Source organism: Artemia sp. Qi Xiang Cuo, chromosome 12 (assembly GCF_049724085.1).
Source record: "Artemia sp. Qi Xiang Cuo chromosome 12, ASM4972408v1, whole genome shotgun sequence".
Classification (NCBI taxonomy): domain Eukaryota; kingdom Metazoa; phylum Arthropoda; class Branchiopoda; order Anostraca; family Artemiidae; genus Artemia; species Artemia sp. Qi Xiang Cuo.
Genome location: NC_142805.1, coordinates 63,818,391 through 63,829,645, shown reverse-complemented (window position 1 = coordinate 63,829,645; position 11,255 = coordinate 63,818,391). Strand labels below are relative to the sequence as shown.

Sequence of the window (11,255 nt, the reverse complement as noted above, 5' to 3'; positions counted from 1 at the left end):
AAAAACTCTCACTCCTTTTAGCAAATTTTGAATTTTGCTGTCAATGCTTCAAGAGCGAATAAGCAAACGGAAGGGGAATTGAAAGGTGATAAAAATTATTTTTTTTTTTTTTTTTACAAGGTTTCAAGAATGGAAAGGCCACTCACTTGCGTCAATTAACAAAATTTTCCTTTCAAAATTTTTGAAAGGCAATCGGTAAACACACCACTTATAAAACTACTCACTAACTATATTTGTCACATTCAAAATTGTTTCAGTAAAGGGCTAAAGTAAAACTTTAGGGTACAGAGGGAGTGTTAGGGAGGAGGAAGTCATTCTAGTTTTAAAATACTTTGATTTTCATGTTTTATTGCTATACGCTCTTTAATAACACTTGAAAAATTTTTTTACACTAATAAATAATCAGTAATTGAAATATAAGCGTTAGTTAATTACTGTTTCATTATTAATCTTTTAATTACCACATTACTAATAATCCTAGAAATATTAGATACATTGGTGTGCTACACTAGCTAATCTAACTGACAAATATAAACTCGCCGTGTCACTGGACCTATTCCAATAGCTGGAACGTGGAACACTTCTCTCTTTCCAGTTGTTTATTTCAGAATGTAAAGAACATGAATTTGTAGTGTGGGATCTTTTTAGAATTCTATTTCTATTGTTTAAAATAGAAAGACAGTTTCAACATCACTCCGGTTTTGGCTCAAATGTTTAAACAAAGATTAACTGATTAAGGGTGTGGACGATAAAAGGGAAACTCCATGATGGTTGAAACTTTTTCAGAGGCAACAGAGAAGCGTCTCTTATCTTTCATTTTACTTCGACCATTTGCAATGGAAGGCGTTGTTGTAGAAATTTAGGAGGATGACTCGACTGCTTGGAAAGTAAGTGCTCTAGTGCCTGTTTAATAGCTGAAGGTGATTGGAAGGGAGTCAACCCGTCTGGGTACTGTTTTGTTTCCGGGTAGCTCCCCCTATGGTATAGGAAATCAAATTTTTGAGACAAATATTCTGTTCTGGCCAGTTAAAAATTCTAATAACAATGCCTCAGGTATTTGCTTGTCCCAATAAGCCGAAGAGGCAATAAATCTAAATTACTTAAGTTGTCCATTATTAAAGACAGGTTTCTGTCTAAGAGAAGGGCGTCTTTGGTATCGGTCGTTTGACCGGCTCGAGACTTTTAGGGCTATTTCCTGGGTCAAGATCGTCCTAGAGTTACCTAAGGGTATACTCCTGAAACAACAGGTTATTCTCCGAGAGAATAATCCAGACGGTTTGCGGTTAATCCAGATCGAATTAAAACTTTCAGGGTATTGTGGGTCAAGTTGGCCTAAAAACTATACTTTGGGAAGGGGAAAATCCTAATTCACTGGATGTATCCAGGCTATTAAAATCGTACGGGAGAGATGGCAGTGGGGGTGGGACTAGAAAGGTTTCAGGTTCAGTCCATCAAACCATTTTTGCAGTAATGGTCACCATGGGACTACAATAGAATCTATTCGTGGATAAGTAGCGAGGTAAGTAAAAATAATTTATGTCTTACCAGGACATCAGCATAGGAAATTTGTGGTATCTCAGAAACGGCTTGACGGACCGATTTAAAACTTCGAGGATAACTATTGACGCTAAGTGGACCTAGAATTTTGATTTGCGTAGGGGCACAGACAAATTGTATGGATTCAGTTTTCAAAATAGCATATCGGCAATGTCTTGGTAGCAGCTCAGAGTGATTGAGTTGAAGTTCATTTTTGGTTAGTTTTTGGGGCAAGGTCTAAAAAGATTTTGTAACTTGTGATTAGGGTAAGCGGATTTTGGTCCCAATTGATTTTCCTATTTGTCTGAGAAAATTTGCACTATTAGTCCCAGCAGAACCTTCTGTAACGTGCATTAGGAGCCATTCGTACTGAGGAGCTTATCACTACCATGGAAAATAGTTGCAAAATAGTTGCATAAGACTGAAATTTCAGGAATAAAGTCAAATTATAAATCATATCCCTGGAAGAGGTAATTTTTGCCCCACTTTCAACTCCTTTCCTATTTCTAAGCCTTAGAAAATTTTAATAGAAGACAGGTCGATACCCGTCTTAACTTTAAAAAATACTGTTTTTCCTTTATTATGGTTGCGAGTTTATCAATTGACTGACTCCTGCTTCCATGTGTAAAGTGCCTGTAAACCTTACTAAATGAGAGCAATAATGATAGTGTGTTTGATCAAGAACAATTTGCTACCAGTTTCTAGACGCAGATGCCGCTATACTGATTGATTTACTTGATAGATATAGACTTGGACGTAATTGTTATGGTCAAGCTTTTCGTGTCGAAATTGTTATTCGGTGTTTTTTTTTTCAATAGAAAGTTATAATTGTATTAGCATTAGGTCGCAACCGCAACTCTGCTAAGAAGAAACACCAAGTAGAAGTTTGTACTATATGGAATATCAAAAGTATAGAAAACAGCCGGTAAATCTTAAGGTTAACCAAGTTAAAGGTCAACCCCTTAGAAAATTGTTTACATTTAGAAAACAGAACCTATTAATTTTCAATTCAATGAAGTATTGTGGGTTAATGAATAAGATTTAACTAAAAATTTAACTCCAAAAACTCATTTACTCAAATATTTCTAGGATTGTTCTTTAAAATACCTAAATTTCCATTTAAAAACCAGTGAGTGACTCCTTCAACCCATGACACTCCTCAGCCTACTAAGGCTAGGTTAGGTTAAGTTAGGTTAGATGACGCCTCACCTAACCTAAGTTTACCTAACCTATCCTGTGTAAGTTAAACATAAAAGCACTAGTACCAGGACCGTTTCCAATTTTGTCTGCAAAAAAGTTATTTTTAGGTCTTATAATATTTTCTCCAAATCTGAAATATCTCTGTGAATACTAGTCGAAACTACTAATTTTATGTAAGATCTCCAAGACGCTACATTTCTTAAATAAAATCAAGGGGTAAACTCTGAAAAATTCATGGAACATGAAAGAACTTGTACCAAAAAAGTGTTCAACTTTGCCCGCAATAAGTTCTTTTTAAGTTTTATGATATTTTCTCCAAATCTGCAAAATTTCCGCGAATGCTAAAGTTAAAAAATTAACGGGCATTAACACGAAAATTAATATAATTACTTTTTGGGCAATATCTCCAAGACCCTACATTTCTATAATAGAATTCAGAGGGGAGACTCTGAAAAATTCAATGAACGTGAAAGCACTTGTTAATATTTTCTCCGAGTCTGCAAAATTTTCGCGAATACTAGAATTCAAAAATACACGGACATTAACAAGAAAATTAAACAATTAATTTTGGGTGAGATCTCCATGACCCCACATTTAGGTTTTTTAAAGAACAATACTAGAAATCTTGGAGTAAATGAAACCCCTGAAGGTTTTTGCTCTACACCCTTAGGTTTTAGAGAAAAATTATGGGGTGAAGGAGTCCCTCACTGGTTTTTAAATGGAAATTTAGGTTGCTTGTTTCTTAAAAAGAAATAAGGTTTTCTTAGGGGTGTTCTTGGAGTAAATGAGCCCCCTGAAGGTTTTCCCCCTACACCCTTAGGTTTTAGAGGAAAATTATGGAGTGAGGGAGTTTCTCGCCGGTTTTAAATAAAAATGTAGTTTTTTAAAGGACAATCTTAGAAATCTTGGATTGAATGAACACTCTGAACGTTTTCCCTCTACACCCTTAGGTTTTAGAGGAGAATTATGGGTTGAAGTAGTCCCTCACTGGTTTTTGAATGGAAATTTCGGTTTTTTAAAGAACAATCTTAGAAATCTTGGAGTAAATGAACTTCATGAGGGTTTTCCCCTTTGGTTTTAAAGGACAATCATGGGGTGAAGTAAATGAACCCCCCTGAAAGTTTTCTCCTTACACCCTTAGGTTTTAGAGAAGAATTATGGGTGTGAAGGAGTCCCTCACTGGCTTTTAAATGGAAATTTATGTTTTTTAAAGAACAATCCTAGAAATCTTGGAGTAAATGGGTGAGAATTGAGACAAAATGCGAGTCTGATATATTGGGATGAAAATATAATGTTCACTTATGATGGTCTTGGCTACTTTCGTTACGTGTGTAAAACATTTGGAAATTACATGTGCCTTGAGTGTGGGAGTCAGTTTGTTAGATTCTGTAATTAGTTTACTGCGTGTGCTTCCTCGTCTGTGTGTTTTGGTCTGGTATGACAGTGGTCAAATATGGCTCTGAAGCATGGACGCTCCGAAAACTGGATGAAGATTTGCTAGATATTTTCCAGAGAAATTGCTTAAGGATTGTTCTGGGTACCGGGCTAACTGACCGTATTTCAAACAATAGGCTATACAAAAAATGTGGTTCAATACCGCTCTCTAGGGCTATAATGAAAGAAAGGTTAAGGTGGCTAGAGCACGTTGTGCGGATCAAGGATGACATATTGCCGAAGATGGTTCTTTTAGGCCAACCTTCTAGGGCTAAACAGAAAGCAGGTCGTCCCCGTCTGGAGTGGGAGGACGTCATAAAGAAAGATTTAAAGGAAATGGGAACTTCGTGGGCGGGTGTAAAAAGGGAGGCTTTGAATATATTGGGGTGGAGGAGGAGCGTGCGTAGCTGTGTTGGCCTTAGGCAGCTTGGTGCTGCGGTGAGTTGTTAGTAGTAGTAGTAGTAGCAGTATTGCATGTGTGTTATGGTATGAAATGTTTGATTAAGCATTACACAGCTGTCGCTAAGCCTAAAGACCAGAGAAGCCACATTTAAAAATGGAATTTCCATCTGTTTAGAGTCCCGCATAATTCCTAGAAATCAAGTGATGTCATTTCTAATTCCATAAGTGGATCAACAATCCTGTCCCGGTAGACGCTCTTATCTTGCAATGATGTAAACTTTCGTCTGTATCCATTAGGCTTAGAAACATCTATGAAACATCAAACCACATAATCATCATCAAACAGAACAGAACTAAGAAACAACATCAAACCACATAAACATAGACGCTCTTATCTGGCAATGATGTAAACTTCAGTCCGGATCCATTATGCTTAGAAACATCTATGAAACATCAAACCACATAACCATCAACTAACAGAACAGAACTAAGAAACAACATCAAACCACACAACCATAGACGCTCTTATCTGGCAACGATATAAACTTCTGTCTGTATCCATTAGGCTTAGAAAAATCTATGAAACATCAAACCACATAATCATCGACAAACAGAACAGAACTAAGAAACAATATCAAACCACATAACCATAGACGCTCTTATCTGGTAATGATGTAAACTTCTGTCTGTATTGAATAGGCATTGAAATATCAAACCACACAACCATCAACAAACAGAACAGAACTAAGAAACAACATCAAACCATGTAACCATCAACAAACAGAACCATGAATAAATTATGTGTAATCAGTATTGCATAATGGGTTCCTACTGAAATGGCCCTCAGATGTTTGTGAAAACGGTATTGCAGTGTTACTATGCTCTAGAGGTTGAATGTTTTCATGAATTGGATCTATTAACCCCCTGAAAATAATGAAAAAAATTCAGATACGGGAAATAATATCTTAAAACTCTCAAACCTCACCCCATAAGCCATAGAAAATATTAAAATATGAAACATGTGTTAAAATATGGTAAATAATTGCTTAAAATTTTCAAAAGCTAGTATGTCCTTAGGTAAAATGGCCCTCAGATGCGTGTGAAAACGGAATTGGAGTGTCATTATGCTCTTAAGGTTGAATGTTTTCATGTACTGGATCTATTAAACCCCGTGAAAATAATGAAAAACATGTTAAAATACAGTAAATAATATCTTAAAACTCTCAAACCTCACCCCACAAGCCCAAGAAAATATTAAAAATACGAAACAAATGTGAAATATGGTAAATAATCGCTTATAGTCCCCAAGTGCTAGCATACCCTCTATAGCCCGACCTCTCCCCCCTAAAAAGCTTATTAACGATTCTTTTTTCCAAAATCAAAGGAGCTTAACCCTTCTCTTCCCTCCTCGAACCCTTCCCCCCAGTCCAAAAATCATGGAAGCTAACCACCAGCCCTCCCTTTGTGGCCTGATCTCCCCACTAAAAAACAACTTATTAACGGATTTTTATTCCAAAATCATGGACGCTGATCCATGGGCCTCTATCCAAGGCCCCCGCCCCCCCCCCGCCAAAAAAAACTTATTAACAATGTTTTGTTCCAAAAATCATTGGAGTATGGAGTCAAAATTCAAAATGCATCATTGGAGTCAAAATTGTCCCCTAGGTGTTTATGAAAACGATATTTCTTTGCCATGCTACTTCAGCTCTATCATGTACACATGTCTTATTGGATATGTTTCATCTCAACTTTATTTATTTTATTTTTTTAGTTATTTCTGGTTTCTTTTAATCTTTGATAGTAATTTTTGGCTGTTTCGAGTTTGAATTATTAAAAAGGACTTCTGGTTTTAAGGTTAATGTGACTTTTAATTTTTTTTTAAATAACTTTTTCTTTTGATTTCTTTAAACTAAGTGTTTGAAGAGAATAACCAGTTACTATGGTATGAGCGTTTTAAGTTTTATCTTTTAGTCTTATTAATTAAAAAAACTTTTCCCACAAAGTAAGTTTTTCAAAGAAAAGTTAAGAACCCCATTAAACCAAAAATGAGCAAAAATAAAACAAAAAATCGACCAAGCGTGAAAATACCACAAATCAGCATCGATTTATAAATGAAACCCAAAACGAACAGAAATTACAATAAATAACAGAGTCAAACTCAAAATGAGCAGAAATTAACATGAGTAGCGCTCAAAACCCTATGCCATCCCAAAGCCAGAACATAATTTGCACTTTACTGAAAAAATATTTACTAAAAGAAAGTGTTTTTACTTTCATAACTTTAATAAATCAAATAATTTTAACATTTTGATTGCTAAATATCAGTATATGTATATTAAACTGACAATCCACATTCATTTGTATTTTTCAATAAAGTGCAAATTATGTTCTGGCCTTGGGATGGCATAGGGGTTTTTGAGCCCTACTCATTTTAATTTCTGCTCGTTTAAGTTTGACTCGGTTATTAATTGTAATTTCTGTTCGTTTTGGGTTTCATTTATTTATCGATGCTGATTTGTGGTAGTATTCAATTTCCCTTTCAATTTCCAATCGAGAGCTCTTTTTGAAGTTTCTGCGACAACGCTTTCCATAAAAATCTTATACATCTCTGGGCATAATTTAAACCCTTGACCTGAGGGCTGTGAGGGGGTTGTCATCCTCAAAGAGATAATTTACTGACCTTTCCACTACGTTGAACAAAATTGCTATCTCAAAATTGTTGATTGAATGTGTTTGGGGAAAGGGTGAGCGTGAAATGGGGGTTACTTGCCATCCAATCACTTTCAAGTGTAAAAAAGGGCACTAGCCGTTTCAATTTCCAATCGAATGATTCCTTTTTGAAGTTTCTACGACAACGTTTTCTATTAAAAAAATCTTATATGCCCCAAGGGCATTACTTACAACCCTTGCCCTGAGGGCTGTGGGAGAAGTGTCATCCTCGAAAACATAATTTCCGGACTTTTTAACTACGTCGAACAAAATGGCTATCTCAAAAGTTTAATCGGATGTGTTCGGGGAAATAGGGAGAGTGAAAGGGGTGTTAGTTATCCTCCAATCACTTTCGACTATTAAAAAGGGCACTATCCCTTCTAATTTCCAATCGAATGAGCCCTTTTTTAAGTTTCTACAACATCACTATCTATAAAAACCTTATATGCCCCCAGGGCATAACTTACAACCCTTGCCCCGATAACTCTGAGGGGGGTTATCATCCTCAAAGACCTAATTTTCCTCAAAGACCTCAAAGACCTAAACTTTTAAATACTATGAACAAAACGGCTATCTAAAAAGGTAAATTGTCATCCAATCACTTTCGACTATTAAAAAAGGCACTAGCCCTTTGAATTTCCAATCAAACGAGCCTTTTTTGAAGTTTCTACGACAACACTTTCTATAAAAACCAAATATGTCCCCAGGGCATAACTTACAACGCTTGCCCTGAAGGCTGTGGGGTTGTGTCCTCCTCAAAGACATAATTTCTATTAGGAAATCAACTAAGCTGAACAAAATGGCTATCTCAAAATTTTGATTGGATGTGTTTGGGGAAATAGTGGGCGTGGAAGGGGTGTTAGTTGCCTTCCAATCACTTTTAACTATCGAAAAGAGCACAAACCCTTCCAATTTCCAATCGAATGAGCCCTTTTCAAAGGTTCTAAGACAACTCCTTCGATACGAAGTGCCGTGTCTATTCAAAGATATTTGATTATGACAGTTTTTTATTCCAAAATAAAAAACAGTTTTTTTTCTTTGCCGTCAGGCCCCGGCACTCGGCACGCGGCATGCTACTACATATGGGATCTCGCTGTTGCTTTTCACCTAAACGCAGACAATTTTAGTTTTTTCTTGATGCCATGACGTCCAAATAGACCTTAAATTAGGAGTAGTGCCTTTGTAAAATCCTTTTCTTTATCGGACCTTTAACTTTTGCCTCAGCTTGTATTTTAACATTATGAAAGACATATCGCCGAACCTTTGTTTCTTTTAATTGTTCAGGTGGTTGGACAAAATTTATTTTTCTTCCTACGGTTTATTTAGTCCAGATTTCGATTTTCAAAGGTATGGTTGGTATTAATAACCTTATCCATGTCAAAATCCTAAAACCAATCATGATCGCTATCTTTTCAATTTTGACACGTTTTGATTCTTGCTGTCCAGGTTTATTTTCATTGACTCGCTCACATGTTCGGTGTCGCATGTCAAGTTTTTGATTTTGATTACTTCAGACAATTTAGCAATGGCCTTTGCTTAAGCTGGCCATATTGGTGCTGTCACAATTAATTGGCCAGATTGTCGAATTTCACACCTTATCACGTTTGATAGTTCAGGTGTTGGTTCCAAAGAATCATCATTTATGGTAACTGCAATTGCAAATTTTCGTTTTTTGGGCCTTCCAACGGACATTTTGTTGGATAAATGAATGACTACATTTGGAATCTCATTTTGACGTAACGAGTCACTTTAAGCAAAAGGAAAACCAAATTACTTTCAAAACTTTTAGGTATTTTCTGGTTTGAATTAAAAAACTAACGTTATTGCTCAGACACAATAAATTTTTTGGCACTTTGCAGTTAAATAAAATTAATTTATTAAAAATTTTTAGGAATCATTCTAATTTTACATAACTATGGCTACAAGCTTCTTATAATGGCAAAAGTTCTTTGTAAAAACATTGATTTTATTTAAAATATTATTTGGTTCATTACAAAAGCACGTAGATGTGACAAATTCCTAATCTGAAGAAAATGAGCTATAAAATGTGCTATAGAAAAATACCTTTTTTCGTATAAAATTGATTTTATTTTTAAAATCAATTTTTTAAATTACAAAAGGTGTCCTAGCACTTGTCCATTTTAAACAATTATTTGCCATATTTTAACATTTGTTTCATATCCTTAATATTTTCTACGGCTTAGGGGACCAGTGTTTTGAGAGTTTTAAGACACAGAGTTTAAACCTTACCCATTTTAAGCATTATTTTTCATATTTTTTTTATTTTTACGGATCAAAGGGGGTTGGATTACATGGATCCCTATTAGGATTTATAAATTTTTTTTATTATTATTATTACGGACTAGAAATATTACATATTTTTATTATTTTTACGGATCAAAGGGGATTAGATTACATGGATCCCTTTTAGGACGATGACTCTTTTTAGGATCTAAGGATTGATCTGAGTAAAACCGAAAGGAGAATGTCAGAATAATGTTTCTCTTCCAAGGCTATATTTAATGACGTGTATGCTTTTTTTCAATAAATGAGGGGATACATACTTTCAGTGTTGAATAAGGTAGTACATATAATTATGCACATTAAACATAAGTGATATCTCGTAATAGCTAAGGACTGCAAATAGTATATTAGAATAACGCTTCGTTTCCAAGGTTAAACTTAATAATATTTTTACACATTTTCATTCTTTTCCCTGGGTTTAATAGATCCAAGGCTTACAAAATTCAAATATGAGGGCGTAATTACACTGCGACACCGTTTTCACACACATCTTGGGGAAAATTTTGACTAAGGTTATCCTGAACAATTATTTACCATATTTTAACATTTGTTTCATATTCTTAACACAGAGCATATTGCGCTGAAATATTTCTCAGCTGCTGTTACTTTCGAAGCGGCTTTCTTATTGCTAAATGAACAACGCAGTGAAATTTATAAATATAAATCGAACGTCAAAAACAATATGCTTAAATACGATAAAAAAAGAAGATGTCCAGCATTAAATTTTGTAAATTGGCACGGCTTTTATGACAGAACCATATGACCAAGTAATGAAAATGGCAATGAAATAAAACATGTACAAGAGAAAATTCAGGAAATATGCAGTTTTTCAGTGTGCAAGTTGTTTATGTTAAGGGAAACGTGCCGACTGATAATCTCTTACTAGGAAAATGTGATTGAGACATACCATTATTCAACTTGGAAGATTTCAAGTATGAGATATACCTGCATTCAGCACATGATCCGGAAGAAGAAATTAGCTATTTCGCTCAAAGGGTACTTGAGAAGATACCTGACAGGTAAAAATGCATCAGATATCCAAAGACCTAAACTTCTGCTCCTTCTATCAAAAGGGTTAAGCATTTTTAAATATGTAAATATGTATATTTTTCCAAATATTTTTTGTTTGTTGAATATATTTTTAAGCAATAAACATGTTTTAGCTTACTTTCCACTTTCATCTACGACTTATACACCATGTTTAGCTCTAGAATACTATTTGAAACATGAAGGAACATTTTTTTCTAAAAATCGAAATGAACTTTTTAAAACATTCTAATGAAATTATGAAAGTCAAATAAATCTAGCCAAGGATATCGGACAAAAACTAACCAAGAGAGCATTTTTATAAATATCCTAAATCGTGTGTAATAGTGAACTTTAAGTAATAAACATCTTTAAGCTTAACACTAAATATATTTATAGATCTGCTACCTGAAGCAATCACACAGCTAGTTTCAAAATAACCTATGATGGATGACAATATTGAAATAGAAGTATCTTTTTACTATGATTGTATTATCTGTAAGGGCCACTATCATGATTTTACCAACTTGTATGAGTCTAATGCAATCAATTTAGAGCATGGGGACTTTCGAATAAATGAGATGAATCTGGAGGAGCTGAATTCAGATAGAATGGAGAGAAACTCTGTTATAGATTGGTCAAGT

General features: G+C 34.8%; 1 protein-coding gene across 1 annotated transcript in view; it reads right to left on the bottom strand.

Annotated features, from left to right (window-relative positions):
* LOC148946402 (uncharacterized) overlaps positions 1 to 486 on the bottom strand; it is a 27,893-nt gene extending 27,407 nt beyond the window's left edge. Inside the window, exon 1 of the mRNA XM_089097687.1 lies at positions 470 to 486. The gene's annotated coding sequence lies outside the window, so the exon portion shown is untranslated. The remainder of the gene's footprint in view (positions 1 to 469) is intronic.
* Between the last annotated feature and the right edge of the window lie 10,769 nt (positions 487 to 11,255).